The following is a 10,503-nucleotide window of genomic DNA, read 5'->3' as shown; positions in this document are numbered from 1 at the left end:
TCAATTAAAATGGAATATTATGTTCCAGAGTTAGACTTTAGTCATCATAAAACCTTTATTATCTGTAATTATCTGTGCAAAGATTGAAGTAGTATTAACAAACCTATATTATAGATTAATTTGAGACTCTAATTGCGAATTTGAAATGTTCTCTAGTGACCAGTCCAGGGTGTACCCCACCTCTCAGCCAAAGTCAGCTGGTATAGGCTCCAGCTTACACATGACCCTGAGCAGGATAAGAGGTAGAGAATGAATCAATGCATGATTACTGGCAAAGAAATATTAAATTTTTTAAAAGTGCAAGTAGATTAAAATGGCACACAATGCTTGTGTTTCAGCGTGTTGATCTGCCATCACTTTATAACACTGTGTTACTTTCCTGACTGCTTATTATTCCATTTTTAAGTCATGTTTTGATCAAATTATATATTGTATGACCTTTTGGACATTTGAATTTTAAGGTATACTGTCTCAATGATTCTCCAGTAACAGGGAGATACTAGTTACTACTATTGATGTTGTCCCTTTGTTGTCTATACAACTGTGCCCCACTTTACAAAGCAAGGTCTGTAAAGGCACGGCTGGATGAGTTTGGTGTGGAAAACCTTGAGAAGCCTGAATGTCTTCCCAGAATAATGGAGATTGTTATAGCTGCCAAGAGGGAACAAATTCTTCAATTTTCCATTCCAGTTGGCATAACACGTCATGTCTTAAGTGAAAACACTGTAGCATCAAGTCCAGCCAAACTGCTCACTTAAAGATGAGTAATAGATTGAGTACAATTAAAAAATAGCTGTATGAGGAATATTACATGAACTAGTTTTACTTTTAACGTAGCCAGAAAGGTCAGGGCTACATGACAACTCAGCATCTTAGCCTGCGAGACCATCTTCTTCAGAGCTAATTGCAACAATATGCTATTTTAATAACACTGTGACACTACCAGGAGTCTGTTCATGTCTATAGGTTTGTTTATATCTTAGGTAATGATGTGCACCAGTCATGCAGCTCTCACACAGCATCAGCCCTCCCTCTCTCCAAACATAAATATGATGGCAAGCCCCATGTATTTGGCAGAGACCAATGTCCAGTAGTTTGTGGATGAATGGGCCACAATATTGCACTGAGTGAATGTACTCCCACATCGCGACTGGACTGCTGTTTAAATCAAACGGGCGGTCACACTCGATGTGTACATCACCACTGAGGCATGGTGAGCAATGAGACGCCTGTACAAGGCCCCTGCCGGCCCATTGCAAGGCTGGACTGCTGAGGCCCCTGGGCTGCCTAATCAAATCTGAAACCATCACATTCAGTAGCCTCTCCGGCGAGGATGCATGCTAAAAAAAAAAAAAAAAAAAAAAAATCACCAATCATGTGTCCCCCCACCCCACTCCCCCAAACCCCCTCTCTAATACAACCATTGGGAAGGAAAAAGCAGACATGGAAGTATACCATTTCTTTGTAATGGTTTCTCTACAGTAAGTAGCTTTGTGGTCCAACGGATGTTAAGGAAATAGTAATGGTTAATCCAATTTATGTCTAACACACTTGTGATATACTGTACATACAATACAATACCATCAAATGTGTAGCTGATAACTTCCCTCTGCACTCAATCCCTAACTTTCCAGACCTCTGAAATTGATGTGTTTATTTAGCGTGTCCAAGTTTAAGCAGAGCAGTAATAGCCTTGTCACGGGGCCCAAGATAGAATCCCATTGCTTCACCATCTATGCAGAATAATGGTTTCCTTTGATGGAGATTTGGACGCTCTAAAGATAATTAGGCAAGCGTGAACAATGATCTCCATGAAGTGAGTACTAATTAAAACAGTTCAGCGTTACAGCATTTCAAACATGACAATAAAAATAACAAGAGGGCCCAAATGGATTGCACACTGTGCCAATAATTCCAAGGGTATCAAATATTCTCATGGAATTATAGTTTGGCAGGGAGAATGACTATAAAAAGAAATGCGAGTGATACATCAAGCTAGCCTTCTGCAGTTGAATCCATCAAGTTCAAAGAAAAATCATTTTTGTCTGAGAGCAAGATCAGTCTTAAGCAGTAATGGACATCTACAAAATCAGGGTTCACAATTATTACTTTGTTTTTATTCAGACTGGATCAGCTGTGTAACTTATGCACAACTACACGACAGTGTTTTGACTGCTAAGTATCTGCAGTCAACTGTCTACCCACATTTAAAGCTCTCAAAGATCAGGATAATAACAAAAAGGTTGCGTGTGCATGTGTGTGATGCAAAGAGCCAGTCTCTCAAGAGCCGCATTGATTCCTAAATGAATGCAAGCCTCGAGAAAAATGGATTTCTTCCTGAAGATGTGACTTTATATCTCTTCTTTAAATCCCTGCAGCTCTGTGTGCATTTGATTACACTCCGAGAAGGAGGAAATCTTTGCATCTTTATAAAATATTCATCAGCATGGATGGGTGAGGCAAGGCTGCGTGGATGTTTGCTGGGTGATGGAGGAAATCTTTGGAAGTTCAAGCGGGTGCATAGAGAAATCTGTGTCTGCTGTGCATATCACATAAGTAGATCAGATAGTTCATGCTAAAATTGTCAAAATCCTCTGAAATATATATTTTACATATATTTGATGACAAGCTGTTTTCCTATTTGTTTAATCATTGGTATGCACATACTGCAGTAAATGAGCTGATCAAGTGATTTACTCTTGTGAATCAACCACAGACAAAGGTTGCTTTTGGATCTTTCATCCATTTTGCCATGACAAAAGATTGATTTAAGATACATTGCGATTTAATTAGTGCTGCATCTTTTATTATCCACTTGGCGGTTTGCTCTGTTTTGCCCACCTTAACTCGGGTATGCTTTTTCATCTGCTTGCTTCTGAATGCATGTGGTCAGAGAGTTGATTACAAATTCACTCTTCAAAACCCTCTGCCATATCGTACCACAGTTTGATGTTCTGTACTCCCTTCTGACACTGTTTAACTTTTAAAACATGTTAAAAATAAACAAATTAATGACTGCCGAATGACGTAATACCGAGAAGGCCAAAGATGTCAAATAAGTGGATGGAGAGTAAAATTAAAATAAATTCTGCTACCTTTGTGCAATATTTTACGGAATATGTGTAATTTGGACATTATTCCACTGTGCTTGATTTTCCTGTCCTGCAGTCCCTCATTTAATGTGGTTAAGTGGTTCCGGATATGACATAAACCGGTATTGTGCATCTGGCTTGTTCGCTTACAGTACATCGCTAGTGAACAATGGCAATTGAAGAGAGAGGGTAATGGAGCTGAATCCAATCTAATAAATGCAACAGTCACTTTTATTGCAATTGTTGATCCGAAATTAGAGGAGAACGTCAAGTGAGCAGGAGGGTTTGGAGAAAGAGGAGCAAGCTGCGTGTTAAAAATTGTCATTTTTATGGGCATATCAGTTACTCGCAAATATTCACCATTCGTTGGTAGCCTTGGATTGTAACTTCCGCAAAATATATCTACGTATATCTACTGTACACAATATAATTCAAATTTTCTAACTTTGTCTTCTCACCCTGAGAAGTATACATATACTATATATTTTTATTTTGAGTTCAGTATATTGTAGTACAGTGGAACCTCGGTTAGCATCCGCTCCGATTAGTGTGTTTTTTGGTTACTGTAGCAAATTTACCCCAAAATTTTGCCTCGGTTTGCATGCATTCTACGGTTAGTGTACAATATGGCATGTTATTGTATTGTCTTATTAGTCAGTTATTAGTCTAGCCCCTAAGTCAGGTGGCCTTTAACGTACAAAAGACATTTTTCAAAGTTCTCCATTGTAAAACTTGAACTTGTTACACGTAATTGAGTTGTCAGTGGCAGGGTGTGCGTTTCAACTGTCACATTATCATAGTCCACAGAGTCAGTTATGAATAACAATGTGTAATACTGACTACCTAAAATGTAAGTTACTCAAGGGTCCAGCATTAAACAGTTGAATTGTTATTAAGTCTGCTATTTGTCAAGATTTCTTTTTTTTTCTAAGGTGAAAAAGATACACCACTGGGTTTGCCGTTTCAAACTCATGTAATCATTTTGCTAAACATATCTAATTGTTAAGAATTGGCTATGCAATTTACTGTATGCTTGATATCAAATCCGTGTATGCCTTAACTAACTAATAATTTGTTATTTTGAAGACAAGTAGTTGGACTGGTATTTTATTTTCTAATGTTCATGACACTGATGTGTATATTCAGTAGTCTCATTCATCAAATTTCTGTCTGATTGAATTCCTATTGGAGTGACATGTTTGATCAACATCATCATCAATACACTAATAAATTAAAGGGATGTCCTGGGGAGGAAGTTCATTCCTGCAGAACAAAGGTGGATTTGAGCTGTTTACACTTTATATAGACTTAACTGTAAGTTTTTAGTGTGTTTACACTAATTGGAATCAATAAAAAATGGAGCTAACATTCTATGTTTAGTAATATAATAATGCTCACTTTTAATTTTAATGGTCATTTTTAATTTAACATTTAACAGTAGTTGAAGTTGACCCCAGAACACAAATTAATACAACTCTCGATAGCATTAATTACTTTGTACATGTACAGCATGTCTTGTGTGAACCAGAATGTGCTTGAAATGTACAGTACCTGTACCCCTGTATGTTCCGTCTACTTTTCTATTCCAGAATGCCAGAAGGTGTCACTGTTCATGCAAAACTTTGCTACTTGTTGTGAGTTGTAAGCTGCCTGCTGCAGAAGTTTGTTAGAGTTCACATTTGTAATATTTACATGTTAGCTCTGTATTGATATTATGAGGTTATTTCAGGCTATGAGGTATCACAAATTTGGTTAAATAATCCACTGTGATAAATTACCCAAGACACACAAATTCAGCTTCAGAATGGAATTCCACAAATGTATGTATATATCATACATCAGTGAACTATTTACTAAGCTAACAATATAAATTCGGTATTTCGTAATATACTGGCTGGGGATATTTATTCACTCAACTTTAGTTTAATTCCTTTATTTTGTATTCATTTTTTCATTCATTCATTACAGAAAGGGTCGCCAGTCAATCACGGGGCATATATACAGTAGACAAACAGAAAGTGCAGCTGGGACAGAGAATACAAAGGAATACTCAGATAAATCCAACACAATCACAGGGAGAACATGCAGACACAGAGGTCTGAGCCAAGATTCAAACCCAGAACCTCTGAGCTCTGAGACTGGCCTGCACAATTCCACTGCTGCCTAATATTACATATAGATTGGTATAACTTTTAATCAATAAATATTGATGATTTCTTAAAATAATATGTTATTATCTATGTGTCTCCAGGAAAGCTTAACACTGGAAAATAGGGCGTCTCCACGTATTGGTAAGATTATTTTTAATACTGTGCAAAGAATGAATTGACAAGACTTAACTTCTTTACTTAAAGAGAGATTTTCTGTGTGCTTCCATAGGTGCTGCTGTATGGATTAGTAACACAGTGCAAATGGGCTCAGCAGTTAACTCTTTAGTGTCATTGTGCACCTTTATGAACTAAGATGACAAAAAAAGGCGTCTATTTTAAGTAAATGATGTACCTGGTGAATAATTGGGAGACGACATCAATTGGAGGAATGGACAATATTTAAGGAAATACGGTTATTCGATTGATAATCAATTATTTTCGACTAAAAATATGATAATTAGGGTGACCAAACGTCCTGTTTTCATCACGTGCATTAGGGGGACGTGTGCTGCATGTGACGTAATCCCTGAGAGTGTGCCATGTGACCGACTTTTTGAATTGGTGTTGCCAAAAAGCAGCACAAACCCAAAGGAACAGCAAAACATAGTTAATCCTCTGACGCTTGCCGTCGTAAAATTGGGGACGTCGTGCACAGCGGCAGATAAGTTCTTTTAGAGGACACATTTTTCTGGAATACAGTATATTTGTTACATTCTAAAATTTAACAAGCACCTGACCTCAGGTTGCTGTGTTATTCTGTTTTTCAACGTTCTCTTTTTGGAATTTGTGTCTTTGGTTATAGATAGCATTTTGTAATATAACTATCCATACAGAGGAGGCATATTTTGAATGCACTGAAATTATAAGGCATTGTTGAGTAAACTCTGATAAATGAACCTCGCTGGTACTGTAATACTATAACTGTGAATTTTGTTGAAAAATGTCTCAAATACTCAATTCAAATGATAATAAACACTCTCAAAGTAAAAAAATAAACATAGGTGGCAAGAGTGGTGGCACACACACTCACAGATTGAGTGGAAGGGCTTGTCAGAGGAGTAATACTCCTTGCTTGGTATCTTCAAAAGTGACTGGATGACAAACATGTCTGTCAGCGCTGTGCCAATATAGTTTAGAGCCTCTCGTGATGGGGCACACACCCAATGACAGAAGCAGGTCATTTCCGTTCCCTGGCATCATAAATCCACCGTCTGGCCCCTGTCCGGCTGCTGATGCTGCAGAACACCACACACAGTGGACCTGTCGGAGCACCATGAGCTACTGCGCTGTCCCTGTGGCACACAGTCACACACACACACACACACACTCACACATTGCAAGCCTTTTAATACAAAGCAGCAGTTGTGGCCAACACACTGTCCCATCTACTGTTGTATACCATCTTGAGTGTGTCCAAAATAAATTATCTTTCCATCTGTTGGTCTTCCTATCAATCTTTGATGCTTATTTTAGGGTTAAAGCTTACAGAGCATCTTTCCCATGATTCTTGGCAAGGAAGAGAGCAAAGCTGCCATGCCGTGGCTCACCTGTCCTCTGTGTGCAGCCTGACAGCCCATATTCCTGTCTGCAGTAAAAGCTGCACTTAATATACAGTAGCATAGCCAGAACACAGTGAGAGCACGTCAGCTGGGGTATGAGGTATACCGCACATAATATATTCATATTTGCTCAAGGTTAAAACAACACCTATTTCTCCTGGCGTCTCATCTCTTTGGCACAACGTTTCAACGTACCAAACATGACACCTCGACTCACTAATACAAGCGAAATAAAAGATGAATGAATGATAAGTGAGCTGGCATTTTTATAACCTCCCGCTGCACCTAGCTGCTTGTGTTCATCTCCTCTCCCAGACAGAAATGCAAATAGGTCATTGAGCTTCATTCCCCTTTCGCCTTAACATGCAATGACAGATTTTAAATTCCACTTTGAAGCCACCTCCCTAAGAACAATAATATGAAACTCCTCCATTTAGCATGAAAAGGTATTACTGTTTCCCAGCATTAGGGCAGGGATCAAAATATGTGCTTTAGGGGAGCCATGACCGCATTCAGGAAGCCATGTCTGAGGTTGAGCGGAATGCTAAATGCCATACATCCTCAAGGTTATCTCTGAAGACAGAGCCCTTTTGGAATCTGCCCCTGCTTTATTTTTCCTGAATGCATGCATCAAGTCAGCTGAACGGCAAAGATGAAGGTGACTCCTAGAATGAGTCAAAAGCTTTCGCTTTGTGCACGCTGGCGGCGCCTGCTACACCTTGCTGTGTCTGCAATGGATGGTGCGATTTGGTGGGCTTGTTCTAGCCAAGCTCTCTCCACTGCAGCGTGCATGTACCGGGGTTGGGCAGTGGTACAGTAAGCCAGGGGCTAATACATAGCACGTAAATGTGAAAAGTGTCATTTCTATCCCCAAGTCCCTGAATATTGAAATTAGGTCATCAGTGCACCAATTGTCACCCTCATATATCAGGCTGCCCCTGCACCCAAGGTCTCATTACACTATACATGGTCAATAAGCCATTAGCATGCAGCACACAATGTGTAATGTTCACACAAAGACAATGTATCTACAGTAACAGTGGTGGGAAAGTGTTTGGCACTCTTATCATAATTTATCATAAAAGAAAGACAATGATACATTTTAAATTGAGGTATTTTTTGATACGGTGGATGAATAATAGGAAGGAGAGGATTTAATACGTACCATCTTTTTTCCAGCATCTATTTACCAGTATGATATTCATTTGGTGGAAGCTGTGCTGCATAAACAAACAACACCCAAGGCTACTTATGGCTGGTTAAACAACCAGAGGCTGTTTTCTCTTTTCTCCATCACAGCACATTGTGAATTCTGTGTTGGACCACAACATTCTCTGCTGTGTTTATTCAACAAATAGCTGGCATGTACTGACAATTTTACTTTATATGTTATATTATTTACACTTTTCTGCTTACAAGTGTGTGTGTTTATTTGCTTACACGTGCAGCATCACACCAGCATGATACTGTAATTGTCTTTGTAATGATTAAACGGTTTACACTTCCTCCCATCCTCCCTAAGTCGCAATGATATAAACGTCCCTTTGTTTGTCGGCATCCTACATTTCTTCTGCCATTACTGTGCAATAAAGTGAAGGCATCAACATTCTTCTAACAAACCAAAGGCAGATTGAGGCCCCTGGCTGCCAGAGCTGTAACAAATGGGCCAAATCATTGTCACAAGCCATGTTTCTTTCTACTTTAACGTGGTTACACTTCTGTGTGGGGACATTTATGGACTGTCTGATCCAGTGCTGGCAGATTAAAACAAAATCACGCCAAACCAGTTTAAACCACTTCTGTGACAAGTGTTGCTGCACATTGTACATTAAAAAAACAAACATTTTATCAACAATCAAACACTGTGTTATTTTATTTTCCGCCTCTGATTTAATCTATTTTTCTCAAGTTTTTTTTTCTCCCTTTCCTGAGCTGAGTACCTTCTTCCTGCTTGTGAAAATGGGGTTTGTATTGATGAGCCAGGCCCAATATTGATTTCCCATCATTCCTGGTGTGGACATTTTCTGGTCTATTATACTACAGTCGCAGCATATTCCCACAGCAGCCGTAAAGTGGATATATGGACAACCTGACCTTGGCAATATGGAGATAATGAAATATCCTTAATGACCCTTCCTGAAAGATTTTACAGGCTGGACTATAGACTGCCAACCCATGTACAATAATAGTTAGCAGAGGAGTATTTCAGAGGCCTGACTAAATGTAGAGCTTGCAAGACACATTGGGAGGACTGTTAACTTGTCTGTTTTACTAGGCAAATGTAACCTATATTTAAGGACACAGTTATTCAAAGAAATATTGTGAATAAAGAAGGACTGCACAGTGGATAGGAAAATATACTTGCCCTGATAAAATGCCAAGTTTTTGTAATATAAAATTGCCACCAATATAAGGCACTACAGAAAAATGTCAGCATTCACTGCCCAAACTGAAACCATCAGTCTACACTGTTGTATTTTATTATAGCAGCCAGTCTTGGAATTTGGCCACTTAAAATCTGTTCGATTGCAAGGGCATCTTCTGTGTGCAGCCGCCCTCAGGTCATCCCATAGATTTCCAAATTGATTCAGGTTAAAGCTATGCCTGGGTTATTCCATAATTTTCATTTTTTAGATATTTAGATGTACTGTTTGTGTAATCTTAGTGATGGAAGGTGAAATTCCTAAGGGTGAAGTTTTCTATCAGGTTGCCAAAGCTTTTGTTCCAAAAGCATTGGTGGAACCTCTAAAGTTAGCCTCTTAGCCTGCTAGGTCTGACAGCGCAATGGCTGGAGAAGGACTTCAAACTATACACTTTTGTATATTTAAAGAAAATAAACGTCCATTTCTACAAACAGAACTGTTTTTGATTTTTATTACTGTTATGTTTTGTTTAATAGCTGTGATGTCATATTTGATTAGGAAAAATCTACAGGTACAGACTGTCTAATCCACTTTTGAGTTTCTTGCTTCCAGGTGTGCACAAACACAGTTAAATCAACATTTTTAAAAATAGTAGCTGTAAATACGTTGGTATCGGTATAGGTTTGAAAAAATATATATATTGTGCCTCCCTGTATTTAAAAGTACAATCATATGTCAAAAATGTGTGAATATCGTGTGAAAGTTGATTTATTTCAGGAGTTCAGTTCAGCCTGAAAGAGGATTTAAGGCCTTTGTAGTTAATTTTTGTAAATAGAGTGTGACATCAGTCATTATAAATATTTAACTTTTTCACAATTTTCCAATTGTATTGTTCGATATTATTATTATCGTAAATTCCGGTGAATAAACAATAAATATATGTGTACTGTGTATGTGTGTAAGTGATATGTAAGACTATTTTTTAATTATTTTTTTAATGTTCTGTGTGAAGTTGGTGATTTATGCACACATCCATTGATGGCAAACACGGAAATAATCCGTCAGCCTTGTTCACTGTATTTTTCTCAAAAGCACCGTGTTCAGTAATACAAGCAAAGTTTTCCAACTGACTTTACATCACCAGTCAAATTATAAGCAAGCAGATGGGAAAAAAAAAAACTGGCAGTGACTGGCGCACGAGCCGTATACAGCTATCTTGTGAAATGCACAGCGTAAGTTATAGCGTAAGTAAGATTGCCATGTGCATACTGCAAGGTATTGAGAAGGGTGTAATATTTTACCCCGCTTAAATATATACTGTTGTATGATAGCCATATAG

Source organism: Dunckerocampus dactyliophorus, chromosome 4 (assembly GCF_027744805.1).
Source record: "Dunckerocampus dactyliophorus isolate RoL2022-P2 chromosome 4, RoL_Ddac_1.1, whole genome shotgun sequence".
Taxonomy (NCBI): Eukaryota; Metazoa; Chordata; class Actinopteri; order Syngnathiformes; family Syngnathidae; genus Dunckerocampus; species Dunckerocampus dactyliophorus.
Note: the sequence above shows the minus strand (reverse complement) of the source record.